The 13906-nt window shown below is 44.1% G+C and overlaps 1 long non-coding RNA gene across 1 annotated transcript in view; it reads right to left on the bottom strand.

Moving 5' to 3' along the window:
- Window positions 1-12113, bottom strand: part of LOC140411740 (uncharacterized) — a 145943-nt gene extending 133830 nt beyond the window's left edge. The window contains exon 1 of the long non-coding RNA XR_011940981.1: window positions 11922-12113. This is a non-coding gene — a long non-coding RNA (uncharacterized lncRNA). The remainder of the gene's footprint in view (window positions 1-11921) is intronic.
- Between the last annotated feature and the right edge of the window lie 1793 nt (window positions 12114-13906).

Below are 13906 nucleotides of genomic sequence, written 5' to 3'. Positions count from 1 at the left end.
GAAGATGGTGTCTGCTGTGGATCGGTTGCGACGGTATGCAAATTGCAGTGGATCTAGGCATTCTGGGAGTATGGAGTTGATGCACTTTATGACCAACCTCTCGAAGCACTTCATTGCGATCGATGTCAAGGCCACCAGACAATGGTCATTGAGGCACGTTGCCTGGTTCTGCATTGGCACCGGTATGTTGGCGGTCTTCTTGAAGCAGGTGGGGACCTCAGAACGGAGTAGGGAGAGGTTGAAGATGTCCGTGTATACATCTGCCAGCTGGTCCATGCAAGATCTGAGTGCATGACCAGGGTCGCCATCCGGACCCGTCGACTTCCAAGGGTTCACTTTTAAGAAGGTGATCTGATTTCGAAAGCTGTGATGATGGGTATGGGTGTATCTGGGGCTGCTGGGGCAGTCAACAGTGGCTTCATGGTTTCGGCAGCGGTTTGGTGGTTTATGTAATAATTAGATGCTAATTGATATTTAAGTATGTTTATTTGTAGTGATTGATAATATGACTTTGTTCTTACGAAGTGACTGGACTTGTTAAAGTGTTCAGGTACATTATTCAGAAGGTGAAGAACTCTTCTGCTTAAACTGCATTGAAATATATCATTTGGGCCCTGTGCTTCCATCCCTGCATTGATTCACAGTCCAACCATCATTTCAGCCTTTTAAAGCAATGGATCAGATGGCCATCTATTCCCCCACTTCAAAAGGTTAAAAGATATTCAGTTGTAGATGTGTTGTTAACATAGCCATGGTTTGGAATCCCATTATGAATACATGGCTGAGTTACAAACACACAAAGGTGTTTAGCTTATCAAATGTTGTAGACACAGCTGTCAAAGAGGCTGAGTTTTTTTTTAAACATTAGCATGAGATGTTAATTGTGTTATAAGTTTTTTAAGAGGTTTATGAATGGCCGTTTGTTTACTTTGATAACTTTATGAACATAATTTAAGTGTGCTTTTCAAGTGGAATTTGCATGGCTGTTTGTTTATTTTGCATTTTTATGACTTCCGAGTGGTATTATTGGACCCATGAGTTCTGTCCACAGTGAATACTGGATGGGTGGTTGAGGGACCATGGGAGTATGGAAGGGGTGAGGGGGGGGGGAAGCAAAGGCATTTGACACCCATGTACAGAACAGGACCATTGAAATAATGAATGAAGGTGGGCCTCATAACCTGCCCATGGCGGACAGTTGACTCTATGGGGGTGAAAATCTGGTGAGGGTGCAGGGTGAATTTTGAGGCGGGAATGTGGCATCAAGAAATGGCCTGGTCCATGACTCCCACTTGAATGGAAAAATCCGACCTTTGGTGTAAGTTAAGACACGGGCAATAAAGCTTTTGTTGCCGTCAAGTTCATGGAGGATGGAAAATGGGAGGCATTCCCAGAATAATCACATCTGGAAGTAACAAATGCATAGATAAGTGCTTTAGCAGCAGACAAGCAAAGGCATAATGGAGTAATGGAATCATAGAATCATAGAATTTACAGTGCAGAAGGAGGCCATTCAGCCCATCGAGTCTGCACCGGCCCTTGGAAAGAGCACCCTACCTAAGCCCACACCTCCACCCAATCCCCGTAACCCAATAACCCCACCTAACCTTTTTGGTCATTAAGGGCAATTTTTTTTCTTTTTGTTAACATCGCCAATCTACCTAACCTGCACACCTTTGGACCGTGGGAGGAAACTGGAGCACCCGGAGGAAACCCATGCAGACATGGGGAGAACATGCAGACTCCGCATAGACAGTGACCCAAGCCGGGAATCAAACCAGGGACCCTGGCGCTGTGAAGCAACAGTGCTAATCACTGTACTACCGTGCTGCCCTTACATCGGTTGCTGTTACAGAAGTGGAAATAGGTGGTTTTGATGGCGATGTGGTAATATTGTTGGAAACTCAGATCCTGGTAAAATACGACACCAGGGTTGTGAACAGTCTGGTTCAGCTTCAGCCAATTGCCAGGAAGTTTGTGACTCAGGCACAGAGTTTATGGCAGATGACCTTTCCCGATGTTTAGTTGAGGGAAATTTCTGTTCTGGAGGTCAGGCAAGCATTGTGATTAAATAAGAGATAGTGGGGAGGTCAAGAGAAAAACTCAAGGATAAATCCTTGGTGGGATCCATAGACAACGGTGCAAAAGCAGGAAGGGAAGCCATGTCAAGTGATTCTTGGGCTGCAACTGGATAGATAAGAACGGAATCAGGAGAATACATTCCCATCTATCTGGATGGTGAAGAGATATTGGAGCAATGTATTAAGTGCCAACGTTTACACAGGTTGAGAAGGATGACGAGATATTGTTTACCATGGTCACAGTAATGTAGGATGTAATTTGTGACAAGGGTTGCTGGAGTAGCGAGGCATGGATAGAATTGGAGGAATTCAAACTTAGTATTGCGGGAAAGATGGGCACTGATTTGGGAAATACACCAATGATAAATAGATATTAAAAATATAACAGGAGAATTTATGCAAGATCTCTCCCTATCTACTATTGTAACTTTGATGGATGATCTGTGGAAACCCTGGAGAAATGGCATCAATTATGTTCATAAAGTTTCAAAGGGAACTGAAATGATTCTGGGTCTGAAGACAATGCTTATTATTATTTGGTTTGACACAGTGTCGGTTCAACCAGTACTGGACAATACTGGATAATTTTTGATATACAAAGGAGTCAAGGATTATGGGGGGCAGACAGCAAAGTAGATTTGAGAACAAAACCAAATCGACCGTGATCTTATTGAATGGTGGAGCAGGCTCAAAGCACTGAATGACCTAACTCTGCTCTTACATCCTATATTTCAACGTTACAATTGATGTGCTGATGGCACATTTTTTCGATTGTATTAAGGGGCTGGTTTAGCACCGTGCTAAATCGCTGGCTTTGAAAGCAGACCAAGGCAGGCCAGCAGCGTGGGTTCAATTCCCGTACCTGCCACCCCGAACAGGCGCCGGAATGTGGCAACTAGGGACTTTTCACAGTAACTTCATTTGAAGCCTACTTGTGACAATAAGCAATTTTCATTTTCATGTCATTTTTCATGTACATCCTTGATTTTAATTGCCTAAAATGATGGCATTACTCCAGTTCCTGGGCTGTAACTCTGGAATTTCCTCTCTAGATCTCCCTGACAATCTGGCCTTCTGTCATTCTATCAGATGTCTCTTAAAATCTACATCTTTGAGCAAGCTTTGAGTCACCTGACCTGATATCGCCTCACCTGACTCAGTGGCAAATTTTGTTTGATAATGCTGAGGCACCTTGGGGAATCTAACTGCTGTACCTTAAGTCATTATTGATGTTGTTACCCCCTGCCTCCCCCCACCTAACTCACTCACCCAGGGATGCTTAAGCCAAGTGTAGAACCAGTCACAGTGAACCAAGAACAAAGAAAATTATAGCACAGGAACAGGCCCTCCGGCCCTCCAAGCCTGCACCGACCATGCTGCCCATCTTAAATAAAAAACCCTACTCTTCTGGGGACCATATCCCTCTATTCCCATCCTATTCATGTATTTGTCAAAACTCCCCTTAAAAGTCACCATCGTATCTGCTTCCACCACCTCCCCAGGCAGCGAGTTCCAGGCACCCGCTACCCTCTGTGTAAAAACTTGCCTTGTTCATCTCCTATAAACTTGCCCCTTGCATCTTAAATCTATGCCCCCTAGTAATTGTCTCTTCAACCCTGGGAAAATGCTTCTGACTATCCAGTCTGATCATGCCCCTCATAATCTTTAGACTTAGATCAGGTCACCCCTCAACCTCCATCTTTCCAGTGAGAACAAACCAAGTTTCCCCAACTCTCCTCATAGCTAATGCCCTCCATACCAGGCAACATCCTGGTAAATCTCTTCTGTACCCTCTCCAAAGCCTCCACATCCTTCTGGTAGTGTGGTAACCAGAATTGAACACTACATTGCAAGTGCAGCCTAACTAAGTTCTATAAAGTTGCAAGATGACGTGCCAATTTTTAAACTCAACGCTGTGGCTGACGAAGGCATGCATGCCGTATGCCTTCTTGACTATCTTCTCCACTTGCATTGCCACTTTCAGCAACCTGTGTACCTGTACACCCATATCCCTCTGTCTATCAATACTCTTAAGGGTTCTGCCATTTACTGTATATTTCATGGGCGAGATTCTCCGACCCCCCACCGGGTCGGAGAATCGCCGGGGACTGGCGTGAATCCCGCCCCCGCCGGTTGCCGAATTCTCCGGCACCGGAGATTCAGTGGGGGCGGGAATCGCGGCATGCCGGTTGGCGGCCCCCCCCCCCCCAGCGATTCTCCGGCCCGTGATGGGTCGAAGTCCCACTGCTAGAATGCCTGTCCCGCCGGCGTGGGTTAAACCACCTCTCTTACTGGCGGGACAAGGCAGCGCGGGCGGACTCCGGGGTCCTGGGGGGGAGCACGGGGCAATCTGGCCCCGGGGGCTGCCCCCACGGTGGCCTGGCCCGCGATCGGCACTCTTTTCCTTCCACCTTCGCCACGGTCTCCACCATGGCAGAGGCGGAAGAGACTCCCTCCACAGCGCATGCGCGGGGATGCCGTGAGCGGCCGCTAATGCTCCCGCGCATGCGCCGCCTGGAGATGTTATTTCCGCGCCAGCTGGTGGGGCACCAAAGGCCTTTTCCGCCAGCTGGCGGGGCGGAAATCAGTCCGGCACGGGCCTAGCCCCTCAAGGTTAGGGCTCAGCCCCGGAAGGTGCGGAACCTTTGGGGCGGCGCGATGCCGGACTAATTAGCGCGTTTTTGGCGCCGGTCGGCGGACATCGCGCCGATACTGGAGAATTTCGCCCCATATCTTTATTAGACCTTCCAAAATACACTACCTCACATTTGTTCGGATTAAATTATATCTGCCATCTCTCCGCCCAAGTCTCCAACCGATCTATATCCTTCTGTATCCTCTGGCGGTCCTCATTGCTACCCGCAATCCCACCAACCTTTGTGTCATCCGCAAAATTACTAATCAAATCAGTTACATTTTCCTCCAACTCATTTATATATATTACAAACAGCAAAGGTCCCAGCACTGATCCCTGTTGAACGCTACTAGTCATAACCCTCCATTCAGAAACATACCCGTCCACTGCTACCTTCTATCTTCTATGACCGAGCCACTCTGCATCCATCTTGCCAGCTCACCTCTGATCCCATGCAACTTCACCTTCTGTACCAGTCTGCCATGAGGGACCTTGCCAAAGGCCTTACTGAAGTCCATGCAGACAATATCCACTGCCCTACCCTCACCAAGCATCTTTGTCACTCCCTCAAAAAACTCGATCAAGTTAGTGAGACATGACCTCCCCTTCATAAAACCATATTGCCTCACGCTAATAAGTCCACTTATTTCCAACTGGGAGAAAATCTTATCTTGAAGAATCCTCTCCAGTAATTTCCCTACCACTGACGTAAGCTCACCGGCCTGTAATTACCTGGATTATCCTTGCTACCCTTCTTAAACAAAGGAACAACTCAAAACCTCAGGGACCTACCCTGCAGCCAGTGGCGATACAAAGATTTCTCACAAGGCCCCAGCACACCCTGGGTATATTTCTCTTTGGTGAATAATGACGCAAAGTACCAGCCGTAACAGCCTCCCCGAACAGGCGCCGGACTGTGGCGACTAGGGGCTTTTCACAGTAACTTCATTTGAAGCCTACTTGTGACAATAAGCGATTTTCATTTCATTTCATTTTCATTTAGTACCTTGCCCATTTCCTCTGGCTCGACGCATAGATTCCCTCCCCTGCCCTTGAGTGGGCCAACCTTCTTACTGGCTACCTCCTTGCTCTTTATATATGTATAAAAAGCCTTGGATTTTTCCTTAATCCTGCTAGCCAGTGACATTTTGTGACCCCTTTTAGCCCTCCTGACTCCTTGCTTAAGTTACTTGTAACTTTCCTTGTATTCCACACTTACTTTGTGTGTTCCCAGCCTCCTCACCTTGCCAAATGCTTCCTTTTTCTTTTTCAGTTGAATTTTTGTAAGTATTCGAATGCTCATATTGCAAGGAATAATTTCACTCTGTTGAATTCACAATATCTCTCGTTAGCCAAGGTTCCCGAAACTTGCCATACTTATCCTTCATCCTTACAGGAACGTGCCAGTCCTGAATTCCTATCAACTTACACTTGAAAGCCTCCCACATGCCAAATGTTGATTTGCCCTCAAACATCTGACTCCAATTTACATTCTTCAATTCCTGGCATAATTTGTTGTAATTAGCCTTCCCCCAATTTAGCACCTTCACCTGAGGACTACACTTATTGAATTGTGGTCACTATTCCCAAATTACTCCCCTACTGAAACGTCGACTACCTGGCTGGGCTCATTCCCCAATAACAAGTCCAATGCGGCCCCTTCCCTAGTTGGACTATCTAAATACTGTTTCTCGAAGCCTTCCTGGATGCTCCATACAAACTCTGCCCCATCTACGCCCCTAGCACTATGTGAGTCCCAGTCAATATGGGGGATGCTAAAGTCACCCAGCACAACAACCCTGTTCCTTTTACACCTAGCAAAAATCTGCCTACATATCTGTTTCTCTATCTCCGGCTGGCTGTTGGGAGGCCTATAGTAAACCCCCAACATTGTGATTACACCCTTCTTATTCCAGAGCTCTACCCATATTGCCTCGCTATATGAGCCCTCAGAGGTGTCCTCCCGCAGATACAGCCATGATTTTCAGTGCTTCAACAAAGACCAAGGGAGGAGGGTTCCGTTCTCTTTATCGTTCTTTTACTCTTATGATTAACGCTCTGAGTTATTTGGCTGGCAAAAAATGATCAACCTCAGATTTAAAATAATGCCACAGTGAAATAGATTGAAAATTGCTAAATGAATACTGTAAAAGAGGACAATTCTGCAGTTTCATCATCGTTAGTTGAATTGAGCACTGTCTTGTCATTGATTAACTTCAAATTTTAAGATTGATTGCTAAAGTGCCCCATGCGAACAGAAATGGCTTATCCACTGAAATTTTCCAAACAAAAAGACTTTTAGCGAATAAAAGGTGACATTTCAACTTTAGTTTACATTAATGCCAGTGCAGTCAGATGATTCTGCAATATGAATATATTTTATACTTTTAGATTGGTAAACTCTTTATCACATGCAGCAAACATATGCATACTTGTGCACACTTTTATATACATCTTACAATGCATTGAATAGTGCCTTGTCTCACCTTCTATATGCTCTTGTACAATGTTTTTCCAAAGTAAGGAAGGTTAGATGACTGCTTTGCATGACTTTGTACAGGAGTGATATAATTTAATGATACAAAAGTAATCTTAAAGGGCATGGTTTAGTGAAATCAACCTCACAACACCTATGGAGAAAACTTTGTCTTGAGATATGTTTACTCATCTTACTCATTTTCTTCTAAATGGGCTAAACAACTAGCATTTATTGATTCCGTGTCCAACAGTTATCTCTCTATTCAGTCCAGTCTTTCATTATAATTCTATACACCGTTCAGAGATTTTCAGTGGAACAGTTCTTTTCTGTCAAGGCAAGCCTGGTGATTTCTAGTTTAGTTATTTTCTGGTTGATTTCCAGTAATAATCTAATTTGGACATCTTCATCTGGATGAATATAAATCTTGGGGCTGATATTATCAACAGAGTGAAATTATTCCTTGCAATATGAGCATTGGAATACTTACAAAAATTCAACTGAAGCTCCTTCACCTGCTATTTTTATGGACACATTAACTCATTTAGTAATAAAACAAGTTAATGCCTCAATTAAAATGGTGACTGGGAGATTCGCACAAAAGGCATGAATCATTCATAGCCTAATATTGCACAACAATTTTACTGCAAAAGCCATTTATTTCTGATTAGCGTTAAGCCAACAAGAAATTACTGATGGAAACAGCCCCAGGAGTTTGTACATATTTTCATTTCAGAAGAAAGTACAGTGAAGTACAATATGCATAGAACACTACAATAAATATTTCCTGTGATAAAAGAAAGCAAGATCAGATTATGCGAGAGAAAAGAAAGGTAGACAAAGCCAAGAATGAAAAATGTGTGGTAGGGTGGGTGGGTGGGGGGGGGGGGGGGGGGGGGGGGGGGGCGGAGGAGCGTATGTGGTGGTGGTGCAGGCGTTCGATGGTTACACCTGGGGTGCTGCTGGCCAAGAAGGTTCATCGGCAGCTCAAAGTCGATTCGCAATTCTCTGCAGAGACAATAAAACACAATCTTCCCAAATTAGAAGCTAGCAGAGGTTATGCACAAAAGAGTGCTGATAATTGGAGCTGGAAAGAATAAAGGTAAAATTAAAACCTATTTGTTCCTCAGTCATTTATTGTGCAGCAATTATTTTGTACGGTCAATTAATAGTGGAGTGCGCAAGCTGTGAATCAATATTTTATTATCCAGCAAGACATTTACTGAAGGTGATTCTGAGCCTGGAACTAAGAAGTAAATTAAAGAGTTGTGCGTTCAGGTACCTTGGCCGGCCTGTCTTTTCCAACAAGAAATTACAGAGCGTATTAATGAGGTAATTTTGTTTCATAATTAGTCCATTAATGCAGTTTTGGTCTGATTATATGTAATTAAAAGTAAACTAATAAATTAAACCTCTCAATGATGGACAGACGGCATGAGTTTCTGATAACGTCACTGACAAACATTTATCTAGTCCGAGGTAGCCCTTTCACATGTCAATAGCTGCTTTCAAATGAACATCGGTCAAACTTGCAATAAATGCGTTCTTCTTCATATCCAATCTTCTTCCAGTCCCTTATTCACACTTTGACAGGAGTACCATATAATTACCTCAATTGGGTTTTGGGGCAGCGGTTTCTGAGGTTTCGTACCTAAATAGCACCTGAATAGGATGCCATATGCTGTCAATGCTTTGTCCCTATTCTGTGTCTGAATAGTACATCATGAGAATTTCTATTGCTCAACCTGATACTTTTTTTCTCTCAGAGGGTTTCTCTGCTTTTGGCCCATATCCCTTAATCTCTTTGCTTAACAAAAATCTACCTGTCTCAGATTTAAAATTAACAACTGTTCTAGCTTCAACAAGGGTCAACAAGGGCATTTATGTGCAGAGCCACAAGAGTTGGGTGAGATCCTGAATGAATATTTCTCATCGGTATTCACGGTGGAGAAAGGCATGGATGTTAGGAAACTAAGGGAAATAAATAGTGATGTCTTGAGAAGTGTGCATATTACAGAGGAGGAGGTGCTGGAAGTCTTAAAGCGCATCAAGGTAGATAAATCCCCGGGACCTGATGAAATGTATCCCAGGATGTTGTGGGAGGCTAGGGAGGAAATTGCGGGTCCCCTAACCGAGATATTTGAATCATCGGCAGCCACAGGTGAGGTGCCTGAAGATTGGAGAGTGGCGAATGTTGTGCCCTTGTTTAAGAAGGGCAGCAGGGAAAAGCCTGGGAACTACAGACCGGTGAGCCTAACGTCTGTAGTAGGTAAGTTGCTAGAAGGTATTCTGAGAGACAGGATCTACAAGCATTTAGAGAGGCAAGGACTGATTCAGGGCAGTCAGCATGGCTTTGTGCGTGGAAAATCATGTCTCACAAATTTGATTGAGTTTTTTGAGGGAGTGACCAAGAAGGTAGATGAGGGTAGTGCAGTAGACGTTGTCTACATGGACTTTAGCAAAGCCTTTGACAAGGTACCGCATGGTAGGTTGTTGCAGAAGGTTAAAGCTCACGGGATCCAGGGTGAGGTTGCCAATTGGATTCAAAATTGGCTGGACGACAGAAGGCAGAGGGTGGTTGTAGAGGGTTGTTTTTCAAACTGGAGGCCTGTGACCAGTGGTGTGCCTCAGGGATCGGTGCTGGGTCCACTGTTATTTGTGATTTATATTAATGATTTGGATGAGAATTTAGGAGGCATGGTTAGTAAGTTTGCAGATGACACCAAGATTGGTGGCACAGTGGATAGTGAAGAAGGTTATCTAGGATTGCAACGGGATCTTGATCAATTAGGCCAGTGGGCCGACGAATGGCAGATGGAGTTTAATTTAGATAAATGTGAGGTGATGCATTTTGGCAGATCGAATCAGGCCAGGACCTACTCAGTTAATGGTATGGCGTTGGGGAGAGTTATAGAACAAAGAGATCTAGGAGTACAGGTTCATAGCTCCTTGAAGGTGGAGTCGCAGGTGGACAGGGTGGTGAAGAAGGCATTCGGCATGCTTGGTTTCATTGGTCAGAACATTGAATATAGGAGTTGGGACGTCTTGTTGAAGTTGTACAAGACATTGGTACGGCCACACTTGGAATACTGTGTGCAGTTCTGGTCACCCTATTATAGAAAGGATATTATTAAACTAGAAAGAGTGCAGAAAAGATTTACTAGGATGTTGCCGGGACTTGATGGTTTGAGTTATAAGGAGAGGCTGGATAGACTGGGACTTTTTTCCCTGGAGCGTAGGAGGCTTAGGGGTGATCTTATAGAGGTCTATAAAATAATGAGGGGCATAGATAAGGTAGATAGTCAACATCTTTTCCCAAAGGTAGGGGAGTCTAAAACTAGAGGGCATAGGTTTAAGGTGAGAGGGGAGAGATTCAGAAGGGCCCAGAGGGGCAATTTCTTCACTCAGAGGGTAGTGAGTGTCTGGAATGGGCTGCCAGAGGTAGTAGTAGAAGCGGGTACAATTGTGTCTTTCAAAAAGCATTTAGATGGTTACATGGGTAAGATGGGTATCGAGGGTTATGGGCCAAGTGCGGGCAACTGGGACTAGCTTAATGGTAAAAAACTGGGCGGCATGGACTGGTTGGGCCGAAGGGCCTGTTTCCATGCTGTAAACTTCTATGATTCTATGATTCTAACTGCTGTTTGTGGGAGAGTGTTCCAAATCTCCACCACTCTTTGCATAAAGAAGTGCTTCATAACATCTCTCCTGAACAGATTGGCCCTAGACTATGCCCCTTCGTTTTAGAAACTCCAATCAGTGATAATAATTTATCTTTATCAACCTGTTTTTTCCTATTAATATATTAAAGACTTCGATCAGATCACCTCCTAACCTTCTAAATTCTAGCAAAAACAGGCCTAATTTGTGTAATCTCAGCAGTGAGTGTTTGACAACAAATATTTCCTCTGGTCATCAAAAGTCCAAGTGTACAGAGCAGATTACCGTCATTGCACCCCTGTACTGCAATGAGACCTGGACTGCGATCAGCAACACAGAAGAACACTAAGGAAGTTCAATCAGCAAAGTCTCTCCACCAACCACTGGATTCAATCGGAGGACCATTGAACAGATGCTAATGTCCTTCTTGAAGGTAGATCTATAAACATTCAGGCAAAACTCCTGCAAAATCAACTTTGATGGACTGGCATGTGTTTGGTCAAAAAATGTCTCCCCCACCAGGTTATGCTTTCTCAACTTTCAAATGGCCAGGATTCCACACGAGGACAAAGAAAATGCTTCAAATACACTCTGTTCTCCTTGAAGCATGACAGCACTGACATTATTAACTGGGAGGAACTACCAATCATTCAAAATGGCGTCAACTTGCCCATCAAGCTGCATCACATTTTGAGTCACACTGTCTTAATGATGAGGCAGAGCAGCGGCAGAGAAGGAAAGAAAAGGAAGCAAATCATGCATTATGGATCCCACTACCTCGTGGGATGCTCTGCCTCATGTGCACGAAGATCTGTGGATCGAGAATGGATCTCACATGAAATGCAATGAAACCTATAGCCCTGAGTAGCCATTGTCCTCGGCATCATCCAGTGATAGGCCAAGACCTGGAGAACAAGAAATATGTATTCACATCTCAAAATAACATATTCACAAGCATCCCAAGCAAATGTTTTACCACAAGAAAACATGCCACGGTGATCAGAAACAAGCATTCCCATTGATGTTACTGCCAACAGGTAACAAACGGTATCTGTGAGTCCAAACAAACCCGTCTTTGACTGTTCATCGGAGCCATCGTTTTCCTGGTCTGGATCATTAGAGGGACAGGTCCTGAGCTATTCTATCTGCTGTAAGATGACGTGCGGGCCGCCGTGCAACATGTCGCTTTCCCATGCAGGAACAGGAATGCCCAACGATTGCCTGACACTTGGCTCCTTCCATCTTCTTGCAGGCCGATCTGTGAGAGATTATAGAAAGAGAAAATGCAGGAAATACCGAGGGAGCAACTGAGCAAGAGATAAATCGAGTTAATGATTCAGGACAAGACCTTTCACCTGAATAGGGAAAATGTTACAGGCGTCACAGTTTTGGAAGCAATTTGCAATTCACAGAATCTCGTGACAAATTGCTGAATGATTTACATGTTTGATAATGGTGAGTGATGTTGACGTTATTTCGGGAGCTAATCGTGGCCAGTTAATAGCAGAGCTGAAAGTATAAAGCCGAGATAGTGCAGGTGTGATTCAATACCAAATGTGTGGCCTGGTCATAAAATTTGAAGAGAAGCGAGGTCACCTAGCCTGATCTTCAGTGAGGTGTAACCTTATTATGTCATTCTCAGATTTATTGGGCCATTAAGTTTATATAGCCACAGAATTGCAATAATTAGATACACAGTACTATCAGCAGTACTATCAGTCGGACCTTAAGTCAATACTGTAGGATGCCTTGGGACCACTGATTTAAACAGCCTCCTTTCAGTAACTAGCTCATATATTTTAGGGAAGCTATAGAATGAATAATGCCTCAAACTAAGGGTTGGAATTCCTGAACTAATGCTGCTGAGGACAACATTTGCATTCTTCAGCATTTTAATGTCAACTTAGTTGAAATGAAATGGACAAATTGAGCAATGAGCAAACAAACAAAAGATCACACCGCTGACAACAGGCAGATTGTACTGAAACAAACATGTTATATTTTTACAAAACCATTAATCTTTATCTGAAATATGACTGTCAGATTTGTCATGCTTGTCGATCAGCCTGGGCCAGCAATAAATTAAAGTCAACACAGAAAATAAATTGAAGGATAATCTTAAGTGATGGGAACTTCACAGAAGCACTTAGGAAAAGTCTTTTGGAAATGTTTGACAAGAAATGCTTATATTGGGGTAACATTTCTTTCATTGAGATGTATCAACCAGCTCAAAGCATCAATCCGTTATTTGCGTCTTTGCGATGGCTGTAAAGATAAAACAGGAGACCAGCAAATTGCTAAATACATGCAGTCCATGTCCAAATGCAGCAAGGCCTGGACAATATCCAGGCTTGTGCTGACAACTGGCAAGTAACATTTACACCACTCATGTGCCAGGCAATTACCATCTCCAACAAGAGAGAAACTAACCACTGCCCTTCGACATTCAATGGCATTACCATTGCTAAATCCCCCACTATGAACATCCTGGGGGTTACCATTGACCAGAAACTGAACTGGACTAGCCATATAAATACGGTCGTTACAGAATAGGTCTGAGGCTAGGAATCCTGCAGCAGTAACTGACTCTCCACTATCTTTAAGGCACAAGTCAGGAATGTGATGGAGTGCTCTCCACTTGCCTGGATGAGTGCAACTCCAACAATACTCAAGAAGCTCGACACCATCCAGGACAAAGCAACCCACTTGATTGACACCCCATCCACATTCAATCCTCTGATTCACAGTGGCAGCTGTGTATACCATCTGTTTGATGCACTGCAGGAACTCACAAAGACTTCTTTGATAGTACCTTCCAAATCCACGACCACGACCTTCTAGAAGGACAAGGGCTGCAGATATTTGGGAACACCACCACCTGGATGTTCCCTTCCAAGCCAGACATCATCCTGACTGGAAATACGTCTCGGATCCTTCACTGTCACTGGGTCAATATCCTGGGCTCCCTGTAGTTGTACCTACGTCAAATGGTCTATGTTATTTGCCAGTTTGAATGGATCAACATGGCTCTTTCTGAATAGCACCTTTAACTTG

The sequence above is a fragment of the Scyliorhinus torazame genome, chromosome 4 (assembly GCF_047496885.1).
Source record: "Scyliorhinus torazame isolate Kashiwa2021f chromosome 4, sScyTor2.1, whole genome shotgun sequence".
NCBI classification, from domain to species: Eukaryota; Metazoa; Chordata; class Chondrichthyes; order Carcharhiniformes; family Scyliorhinidae; genus Scyliorhinus; species Scyliorhinus torazame.
Note: the sequence above shows the minus strand (reverse complement) of the source record. Positions and strands in the feature narration are given on the sequence as shown.